The following is an 11,137-nucleotide window of genomic DNA, read 5'->3' on the forward strand; positions in this document are numbered from 1 at the left end:
AATTGTTGGCTGTGTTGAAATGAGGCAGCCAATGATTGACGGCATCGATTTGAAGGAGCGATTGAGGATGGTTGGACTCCCTTGATTGTTGCTGCGGAGCATAAGGCTCTATGTTTTGGCTCAGACAGTCTCTTCCCATGAGAAGATCGCCAACCATTATTGATGGATGTCTTCTGGACTTTTTCTCTTGCCATTACTCTTTCAGAGTTTGTTTGCCTCCTACTTGGTGCGCCAATCTGTTGCGGCCAATCTCTTGGAGTACCTGACGCCAGTGAAGAACATCTGTAAAAGAAGTTCACACTGATCGGGTTATGTCCAATAGAGATCCTCCGATGTTTAAGTCAGTAAAAAGTGATCGAACAGGAAGTAGAATATCAAAATTGACAGAGTATCAGTCCAAAAAGTATCTTATCTATTTTCTATTCCCTTATCTCCCTTTTATAGGTGACTCAGGTGTAACCGTCGAGCACGTAATCCCATTTTTTATGGCAATAAGAGATAGTTACCCTGATTATCGGGCCATAATCATGGAGTTGGTGGGCAATTTATACCCACTAACGATCATGGCATGTAGTTATTATCCATGATTGTAGTATCATGATTATATATTTAGCAGTCGACCGTTTGATAGTCGGCAATCGATTGTTTGACAGTCGGCCTTTATGATGATGGTTTGGTCATGAAGATGGTCAATCGGCCATGAAGGTGGTCAATCGGCCATGACATTAAGATGGTCAAGCGGTCATGACATGAAGATGGTCAAGCGGTCATGAAGATGGTCAGTCGGTCATGCATGAAGATGGTCAGTCCGTCATGAAGATGTTGCTTCAGCCATGATGACTCAAGCTTCCGCTATAATGACTCTGCTTTGTTCAGATACTTGGTTCGGCTATAATGATTTTGCTTTGGCCAGATGACTTCCATGAGAGTTGAATTATGAAGTTTCTTCCTTTTCAGAACCTCTCTTGGATCTCTTGGCTTTTCTTATATAGATATGGAATAAAGGACTGATCTCGAATATGAGAGTCGACGTAGAATTGGAGAAAGCAAATCCAATTATCCCAACAAATATAAATATAGATATACTAAAATTTGATACGTATCTGATTTATTTTCAACCCTAATAGTAATCCATAAAAGTGGAGTCAACTTCAAAGCTGACTTTCCTGAAGCTTAGACAACCTACTCTCGAAGCAATAACATATTATAAACCTATCGGTTCGATTCGATCCCATATGATCCATGGATTCAACTTACTATTAGCAGATTTTTGTTAAATTTTTGTTTGATTGATACCGTTGATTCTATTCAAGATTCTAGCTGTTAATTTGTAGCCTATCTTCTTTCTCAAAAATATGAGAAACTCACTTAATGTGCTTAGTAGATGCTCGGACATGTATAATATTCACAAGTTTCCTGTAGGATTTGCCTTAGTTTTGGGTTTTTTATTTTTTTCCCTTGCTTCATTCAGAAAGAAAAAGAACGTTTTTATGGTATAAATATTACATATTACTTGGAAAGATTATTTGTGGAAACGCACGCTGCGCAGCCTTCAACCAAAGATCCCTCCGATGGAACTGGAGCAATCTTCCAACTCCGACGAAGACCCGGCCCCCTTCTTCCCGTGGGACCTCCTCCCGTTCGACCTCCAAGGATCCATCCTCTCCCTCTCCCGTCTCCACCCTCGCCCGCTGCCAGTCCGTCTCCCGCTCCTGGCGCTCCACCATCCGCTCACCCGCCTTCTCTCCTCCGCCGCAACCCGACGACCTCTACCTCATCCCATTCACCGACAACGTCTCCCCCGCCGCCTACCACCCCTCCCGCGACCGCTGGCTCACCCTCGGCCTCCCCCCCTCCTTGTCTTCGCGATCGCGTCCGACGGCGGCCTCCTCCTTGCCTTGGACGACACAGCCGCCTCGCCGTCTTCGACCTCTTCTCCGGCGCCACCCGCCCTTCCTGACATGGCGAGCGTCCTCCAACCCTACGTTGTCGCTCTCATCGATGAATTTCCCTCGGCCCATTACAAGATCGTCGCCGTCAGCACCGGTGATCGCGTCTACTCCCAGGTCTTCGACTCCCGCTCCGGCCGGTGGGAGATCAAGGGCTAGTTTCCCGGCCAATTTGCCGTTCTCGGCAACGCCGTGTTCTTGGACGGCTTACTGTTCGTCCTCAGCGAAGGGCCCGATCATCTATTGACCTTTGATCCGGTCGGCGGCGATTGGAACCTCGTAGACATGGCGATGCCGCCGGTTGTTTGTTCCCATATCTTGGATTCTGAAGATAGATTGTTCTTGGTTGGGGGCGTGGAGGACGTGGGATGCATCGCTAGGGTTGGGATTTGGGAGCTCGATTTGCCAAAGAAAGAATGGAGGTTGATCTGCTTCATGCCTGATGGATTTTTCAGAATATTTGGAGGTCGTAGGCTCGAGCATTTCTGGACGGTAGCTCGGATGGGGATTGTTTGTTTCTACAACACTCGGGATACTACTGTGTTGATGTTTGATTTGCCTGCGAGGAGGTGGTGGTGGCCACTGCCGTGTCCAGCAATCCCTAGGCGGAGAAGGTTTTGGTTTGGGCATGCGATAGAGCCTCGTATGGATCTGTTGAAAGGATCCAATGGAAGGTATGCAGAAGATAAGGGTTATATGTATTTTGAATTAATTCCTTTGTTCTTCAGGAGGTTGTAATTATTTAAGTTCATACAAAAATAGAAGGATTATTCTATGTTTTATCATTTTCTTAGTTCTTGTTTATCTTTTATATTTTTAACATTTTATATTCTTTTAAACTTTGGTTGGCCAAGAAAAAATTGATTTTTTTTTCCTGTTTGGTTTGAGGCATCCAAAAAATATATTATGAGGTTGTGGATGGTGATGGACTAGGTGAAAATTATTCAGATGTCCTTGCCATTTTACTAGAGCAAAAGGAAATTTCGTGGTACCATATTTCACATGATCGTATTTTCAATTGTTTGGTCTGCTTGCTCTGTTAACCAGCATCAATTATGGGTGAGGTTACTTGAAAGATTTTAAATATCATAGAATTTGTTGCAGTTGGAATCCGTCCTTAACTGGAGTGCTGGAGCGAGGCAATGTCCGGTGGATCGATGACGACTGGACCTGCAAAAAAGCTTCCGTTGGAGTTAGCTTCGGTCCAACTTCGACGGAATCCTCCGACGTTCAAGTTAGATTTTCTACAACAGAAGGAAAAGAACGAGCATTTTATGAGAGAGAGAAGGCGTACCTGAAGGGCCTTTGTTTACCTCTTTTTATAAATGAGATTGAGAGTTAGGAAGAGGGAAGGCCATAAAAGACTTTTTTAGCATGCCTGGTCCTTTGATTTTCTGGATTGGTGAGTGTTGTCACCCTACAGCACATGGAGGCCACCTCTATTAATGTCATGAGTTGACAATTAGAGGCTTTGAGGATGGCATGATCTTATCCTGTCCAGGTGAATCTACATTCTCTAATGAGATGATGTGATCGGACCATAGAGAGGCCTCTCAGATCATCACAAGAAATTGCTATTTTTAATGGCATAGTCGCACGGAGACATCGTTGGATGTTACTGGATGCATCGACCGAACCCAGAATCAAAAGGAAAGGACCTTTGAGGTGGTTATAAGCCATCAATGGTGCGGTTCGTCGTGGTCATGCTGGAGTCAACCCTCCCAAAATAGTAGTTTGAGATAGTCACTGGTGCGACACATGGTTAGAAGTAAAGATCGGCCAAAGATCCTTGAAGAAGAAGCTTGAGTTATGGTATTCAATATATGAAGTTTAACATCATCTCTGGGCTAGAGGCTAAGGACTCGACTGAGGCAAAGATCTATTGTCCAAACTCAGATGGGTGGTCGAAATCAAGGTCTTTGACTTCGGCGTCGCCCTTGATTTTAACCTCGGCCTTGACCTTGACTTCTGCCTCGGCCTTGCTTTCAACTTCGGCCTCGGCTTGACATGTCTGTCACTAAGATTGTGCTCATCTATTTCTGATCGGTATTATAGTAACATTTCTGCATACTATTTGTAACGAGCCCTTCTCTAGTCTGTCTTCGATGTAGCTGGGGTATTATCTTCTAACAGAATTATTTAAACTTGGTAGATTATCAAGATATGTGGCAGCATTTTCAGAAATGCGGAATTGAAGGGAGCAAAGGAGGTCGGTTCATTTGACTTACTAGGGAACCCTCACTGAAAGATTTTTTCTAAGCAGATTCTTATGACTAATGAGTTATCTGCTGTCTATCCTTGGAATTTTTATGATTTAGTCTGCAATTTTAATTTTATTAGAATTTTGGGAAAGCTGATGTCTCCACCACAGAAGAAAGTTAGAGGTATTGTAGATAGAATGTGGGTGAGATGAATTTAACAGCACAAACATAAGGATATATCATGAGCTTCCTTAAACAATAAGTGTAAGAAAATCAAGTTCTTGACATAGATAGGGAACTAACTATGTCCCCCAATAAACCTTTTGGACTCATTTGGCTTGCAGCCGGAAAGAACTTTTTTTTTCCTAGGAAGTCCACTTCTTAGCAATATGATGCCTAAGAATATAGTTTTGGTATGTTTGATTGATCATAGAAAAATGATTTATTTATAGTGGTTTATGTTTGTTCGAGCATCTACTTTTCTGATAAAACTGTGGAAGATATCTATTATACCCTTAATAGATATAAGACTTCTCCTTTTTACTCCCAAACTCTATATAAATATTAATATAATATTTATATTAATATGAAATATAATATAATATAAGTTTAATCATTATAATTTATTATGTTAATACAACATTAATATATATGTATGATATAATGTTAATATTTTTAAGATAACAAATTTATATAATATTGATATAAATATTATGTTAATATTAATAAAAAATGTTATAATATTAAAATGATATTAACATATTACAAATATTATGATATTTATGTTAGTATAAATATTATATTATGATATAATATTTATAATGATAATATTTCAAGGATATTTTCGGAAAGAAAGAAGGGTCACCAATTTCTATCCATGGAAGTCTAAAATCTATCTTCCCTATGGGTTTCACTTTTGTCTTCCCATAAGAAGAGCTTTTTCTATTATCTCTCCTCTTAAAACTCCAACTAAACAAGGAGACTCCCCCCCACTTCTCAGAATTGCTTTCCCCCTTCCACTTCCCGCGAACCAAATGAGTCCTTGATGTATATTATTTTCAAATGCTCTGCACTCTAGCTCTGCAATTGGGACCAACTCATGATAGTCCTCTTTATACTTGCTTGTTGATACTTTTATGGCTTCATCAGCAACATTCACCGATCAGAAAGAAAAACTCTTATCCATGTGGATATTCTGCACCTTCTTAAAGTTTCTTGCAAGATGAGCGCCACTTCTGTCAAGCCTCTTTTACAAAATATGCAATTGTGTTATTGTTTTGGCATAGTTATTTCTTCTTATTTGTATTATTTTTAAGTATTAATCAGGGTGCATGTATGTTCCTAGTCTGATCATAGGCTTGTAGATTGCACTTATTTAAAAGTACTAAGTATTATTTCGATGTCACTTTGTCATGTTACTAATGTTTATCCATGAGCATATGAATAAAAAATCTATCGTCTATTAGCTATGCTTCTACTATTGATATGATAATGTTCAGCTGTTTAACTAGGAATGGTATGCTTTCCTTGAAGATTGATAGTTTCAACCCAAAGATCTGGTTATCTGCTGGATTGTAGGCAGTCTGGTGAGTTTGGATGATTCTCTTTACTCTCTTTCTAGGCTTTGTTGAATTAAATGTAGTGCTTTCTTTTGGTTGAGAGAAGTGGCACTCATCTTGCAAGAATTTTTAGGAAGGTGCAGAATAATTCACATGGACAAGACAGTTTTTCTTTCTGATTGTGAAATGTTGCTGATGGTGCCATAAAGTTATCAGCAAATGAAGTATAAAAAGAACCATCACAAGTCTGTCCAAATTGCAGAGCTAGAGTGCGAACCATTTGAAAGCAATAAACATTATTTGGTAAAGCCATTGACTTCTAAACTAGAACTGGAAGGCAGTGGGAAACTAATATATTTTCTATTGTTATATACCTTTATTTTTCATCTTTTGGTAGGCTAGGAACCTGCCATTGGTACTTGTCCATAAAACCATTGGCTGCTAAACTAAAACTAGAATATGTTTAGTCGATGCTATCTGTTCGCATTGGTAGTCAACTTGCATTTTTGCCAACCAACTGGAACCAATATGCCATTCAAATTTTAGTAAATCTAGTAGGAAATTATTGTATATTTTGTTGAATGTAATGGACTCTGAATCTCCGATCATACTTTCCTCCAGTAGAGATTCCTTGATTAATTCCAGTCCCATGTTGTTAAGAGGCATAATAATATGTGATACTGGTTGATACTGAGCTACCCAGTTTATCTGAAAGATCTCTCTATCATTTTTTTTTTTGCCCTCTGTCAGTTTTATACATTTTTAAGAGAGTTTCTGTCAGGATAAGTGATCTGTGTGCTAGCAACAATCAACAACTGCACTACCTCTGTGTCATAAACCGAGGCATTCTTCTTATCAAAGCTTGTCAAAACTCACCTCTGTTTTATTGCTTAGTTTAAGCATCGTGAACTATATGCAAGGTTGAGCTGAAGTTCTGTGCATATCAGGTTTCATTCTGGAACATGTGTTACAATACTTATTATTGACATCAGAATGGGAAAAAAGACTTTGTTCTTTAGACACGTTATGAATCTTGTTATTGAGTGTCACTTGGTTTCTCTTGGTTCTGTACAAAATGTTTTAATGAAATTGTTGGTTTATTGTTTAGTTTAAGCATTGAAACCTATATGAAGGGTTGAGCTGAAGTTCTTGTAGAAAAGGTTCATGCTGGAATATGCATCACAATTGACATCAGATTGTAAAAATAGACTTTGTTGTTTAGACATTATATGGATCATTTCATCAAGCCTCACTTGGTTTATCTTGGTTCTGTACAATAAGTTTCAACTGTGTTGTTAGTTTATTTACTGTCAAATGTCTTCAATAAACATGCCATGCATTTTTTTTTTTTTTTTTATGGAGTTCTGTTTTGAGGATTGGATCTGATCCGCTAAAGCTACAATTTTTCGGGTTCTTAGAGTCTTTATCTTGATGTTTGAATGGATGAGATCTGGGCATGGAATAGATTTAGACTTGGTTGTTGCAAAGGGAAGAGGGAAAGGAAGAATTTGAGTTTTTTTGTGGTTAAATATAGATAGGGAAGTCAAATTGATTGGAAAAGTAAATTCAGAATGAAGAATTATGGAGGAAAACATTTTGTAGGACCTGTTACTTGGATCCTCAACAGATTTTGGATGTTAACTTCTGTGGAGAGGGTCATGAACTTTATTATTTGTCAAGTCAAATTACATCTATTGGGGTAATCTGGGCTCTGATTTACTTTTATGTTAACATGAAATGAAGAAAATGGAAAAAATAAAAAGAGAAAAACTTTCTTTAATAATTTCACTCTAGAAAAATGCCATCCCATTTACTTTTATTGGGAGTCTTTTAAGGTATGTGTTAAAGCAAATCACTAGAATTTTCTGACCTAAAATTGTTTCGAAATGGAATTTATAAAGAACATTTCTACTCAAAACCCCCTATATCATTTATTGCTATTGACTGAAATTCAAAAATAACTGGCCCTGGCTGTAGGCAACATAGTTAAGAAGTGTGAGGTTACTCATAATAATGCAGTAAGCAACCATGAATTGCTTATATAGAAGATATTAGACTACTCTTCCATGACTTGAAATATGATGATAATTGAATGTAAATTACGTTACAATTGACTGGGACAAGTAATAAAATCGAATATTTATGAGCCACCAATGTTTCTTTCTTCCTCGAACCTTGGTCAATGACATCTTTAGTTCCCTGTCAGCTACCAATTTGCTTTGGAAATGTTTATGCATGTAATGTAATGTTTGTCTGAAGGCATGATTATCTTATTAAGGTTTTCAACTAACAAAAAGGAAGAGCTTCAAGAAGGCCATGAAACAAATATATTTCAGCACTGTAAAATCAATGGTTGTTCTTATTTCAAGCAAAACATAGCTACAAACTGCAACCAGATATGGAACTGGCTGCCTTAAGGCTATCTTTACCTCTTGTTATTTATATTTATTGCTCAACTCCAACTCTTAAACAATATTGATAACTTCCCTGAGATAGTTGTATTCTTCATGGCAGTCTATTGTTCTATCACATTAATAAGGTCTTCAACGCACTTGGGCTTGTCTCAGAAGAACTGAATTAACTCCATATTCCCCTGCTAAGACTTTCCCGACCATATTTTGCCTTTCCTGGGTTGCGCTCCAATCTTCTAAAATGTCACCTTAGGGATTAACGGTGAACATGGTTTTCAGAAAACTTTTGATACATCTCTCTTAGTTCTATGTTAGAGACCACATATATTAATTCTACCTTAGACCTTTGTTCTTCCCTTCCAAACATCAGACACACTGTAAGGCTAAGGTCCTGATGAGCATTGGAACGCATGTATAATTGTTTCTAGGCCATCACACACAAAAATGAAGAAGAATAAAAAGAAGAAAGAAGGAAAACAACAGAAACAACTTCATTTTAATTGTCTCATAGCCCCTCAGTGCACAACTATGCTTGTGTCAGAAATGGTCATCTTGTTTTTAGGGGTGGCAATTTTAGTTGACCCGTTGAGTATCCAACCTGACCCAACCTAATCGGAACCTGGGGCCAATATGGGTTCTAGAAAAAATACCTGAAGCGAGTTCAGGTCGGCTATGGATAATGGTACATCCCGATCCGAATCCGATCTGATATAATGTTAATATATATCTTCTATTCAAAATTATAATAATTTTATATTGTTTACATGTAGCCTATCTGATCTGATCTGACCAACCCTTCTTATATACCCAAATCGCATCTCTACTGGACCCAACCCGATCCGACTCGAGGCGGGTATGTATGGGTCTTTTACTTGTGGGGTGGGTATGGATATGGGCTGACTCGACCCATACCTGACCCATTGCCATCCCTACTTGTTTTATCATTTTCTAGTCATATTTCTTCATCATAACTGATTGCTTATTGTCAAGACTTTGGATTACTTTTATTGTTCAAGGCCATAGGCATCGTTAAACATGACCTTGGTCTCTATAATGCATAACCTGCCTTGATCACTCTTCTTGTCCATTTTCATATACGTATTTTTCAATTGTACAACATCAGTTATCCTGAGGAATTATTCTGTTATCTTGGTCTTTCTGCAATGCTTCCATATAGTATCTGATTTTCTTGTTTAGAAAAAGGCAAAGTTCATTGTATATAAAGGGACTTTCTCCATTCCTCTAGTAATTGTTTGCCAAAAAAAAGTAGGAAAAGAGGCACCTACATTTCTATGCAATCAACATGCTATAACATTGCCAACTTTCAGTTGTTTTGCCTGAACCAGGCATGAAAAGGCAAAAGCAAATGACAACTCTATCCAGAGTGCTATTCTAGATGCATGCTTGCTTATTTCACCTGAAGAAAGTGATGAATCATGATGCTTTTGTACCTTACAATTTGGCAATGAGTTCAATTAATAATTTTTGAATTTGTTCTTGTTTTTGTTCATAAATATTAGCTGTCTCTGATACTGATTCATTCTTCTACATGATTATTGTCACAGATGATGGAGGATCCAAGCGGCATCATATATCTTTAGTCGATCATACAGTCACCTGAACCACTCTTTCGGATGGCCCACTGCCTATACTTAACACCTCTGTTGGAAAAAGGGTTGGCATTGGCCGACATCATATATCTTTGGTAGATCATCCTGAGAAGGGGGCTCTAGATGTGACTAAAGTGGTAAATGAACAGCAAGTTTTCTCATCATTACTGCTTTTGCTAAGTGCTGGGGTTGTCCATGTTTGACTTGAAGGAGTTCATATTTAGAATATGGACTCAACCTTCCTGCCATTAGAAAGGAGCAAAGAAGAGGCCTAGTATAGCTTGGCACAGTTATTGAAATAATGACATGATTTAGTTAAAAACCCAACTTATAAAAATTCATTCATTCACCAGTGGATATATGCTGTGAATGTTTATATCAATATTAATGCACATATATTTGCATCCGTAATCCTGCATTTGTCAAAACTTGCATTCCTATTTAGATTAGCAGGGTATGTCGCATGTGATGCTAAGTAGAAGCTTTTTTTGAATTTGCTTCGGTATATGATATTTTAAGACATACTTAACTTCAAAATGGTATCAACTTTTGAAACTTGGGGCAAGATTAGGTTTCGCAGTTCGAACAGGTCTGGTGCTGGACAATGACATTGAGAATGCCTGTTATGAGCTGGAGTCAAAAGGTAGATGATTATCATCAGAAGGGTAGCTGGTGCTGTAGATGGCAACTAAGGACACGATTCTTTTGATGCCATGCCATTTTATTTAGACCATGTCTTGCATCAATTCAGGAATCCCTTTGAGAATCTGGAAGATGTAGTAGTTCAATCTCATCATGCATGCAAACCATACTTCAGATCCTAAGGACATCCTACGGCTCCAAGGATCCTAAATTTGTTCAAAAGGTGTTCAAAGTGCAAGCATTCTGAACTGGCTGCACCAGCTGGCTCCAAGGCTTGCATGCCTACAACACTGGTGACCCTTTGCTTTTAGACTTGTGTTTCCTCAAAACCTGGCTCTCTCTCTCTCTCTCTCTCTCTCTGACACGCACATATATACACATACACAGAATACGCTAAATTAGTTAGAACCTTCTTTTGCTGACAACTTGGAATATACTTTTTTGGGGGTGCTCTTTTGACACCTCCATTGGAAGCATCTAAACCGGGCACCCTCTGCTTTTAAGAAATGAAAGCCATCACAATTTCCTCCAGAACACTACCATAAAATAAAGTAAAAAAAACAACCACTCTCATTTTTGGTCGTTTGAAGTAGGATTGTAGAATAACTAATTCTGTAATATCATTCGAATAGGTTACAGTGTGACACTCAACATTACAAAACAGGTTATCCAACCCTGAACCGAATACAGGGCATTCAAAGTAGATTAACAAACACTAATTTTGAGAATTATCAGGTGAGGTGAAAATAGAGGCAGCCAAGAAAA

At 38.4% G+C, this 11,137-nt stretch overlaps 1 pseudogene; it reads left to right on the top strand.

Annotated features, from left to right (window-relative positions):
* The first annotated feature begins 1,475 nt into the window (after window positions 1-1,475).
* Window positions 1,476-10,141, top strand: LOC140854723 (F-box/kelch-repeat protein At5g15710-like; annotated as a pseudogene).
* The last annotated feature ends 996 nt before the right edge of the window (window positions 10,142-11,137 follow it).

Source organism: Elaeis guineensis, chromosome 1 (assembly GCF_000442705.2).
Source record: "Elaeis guineensis isolate ETL-2024a chromosome 1, EG11, whole genome shotgun sequence".
NCBI classification, from domain to species: domain Eukaryota; kingdom Viridiplantae; phylum Streptophyta; class Magnoliopsida; order Arecales; family Arecaceae; genus Elaeis; species Elaeis guineensis.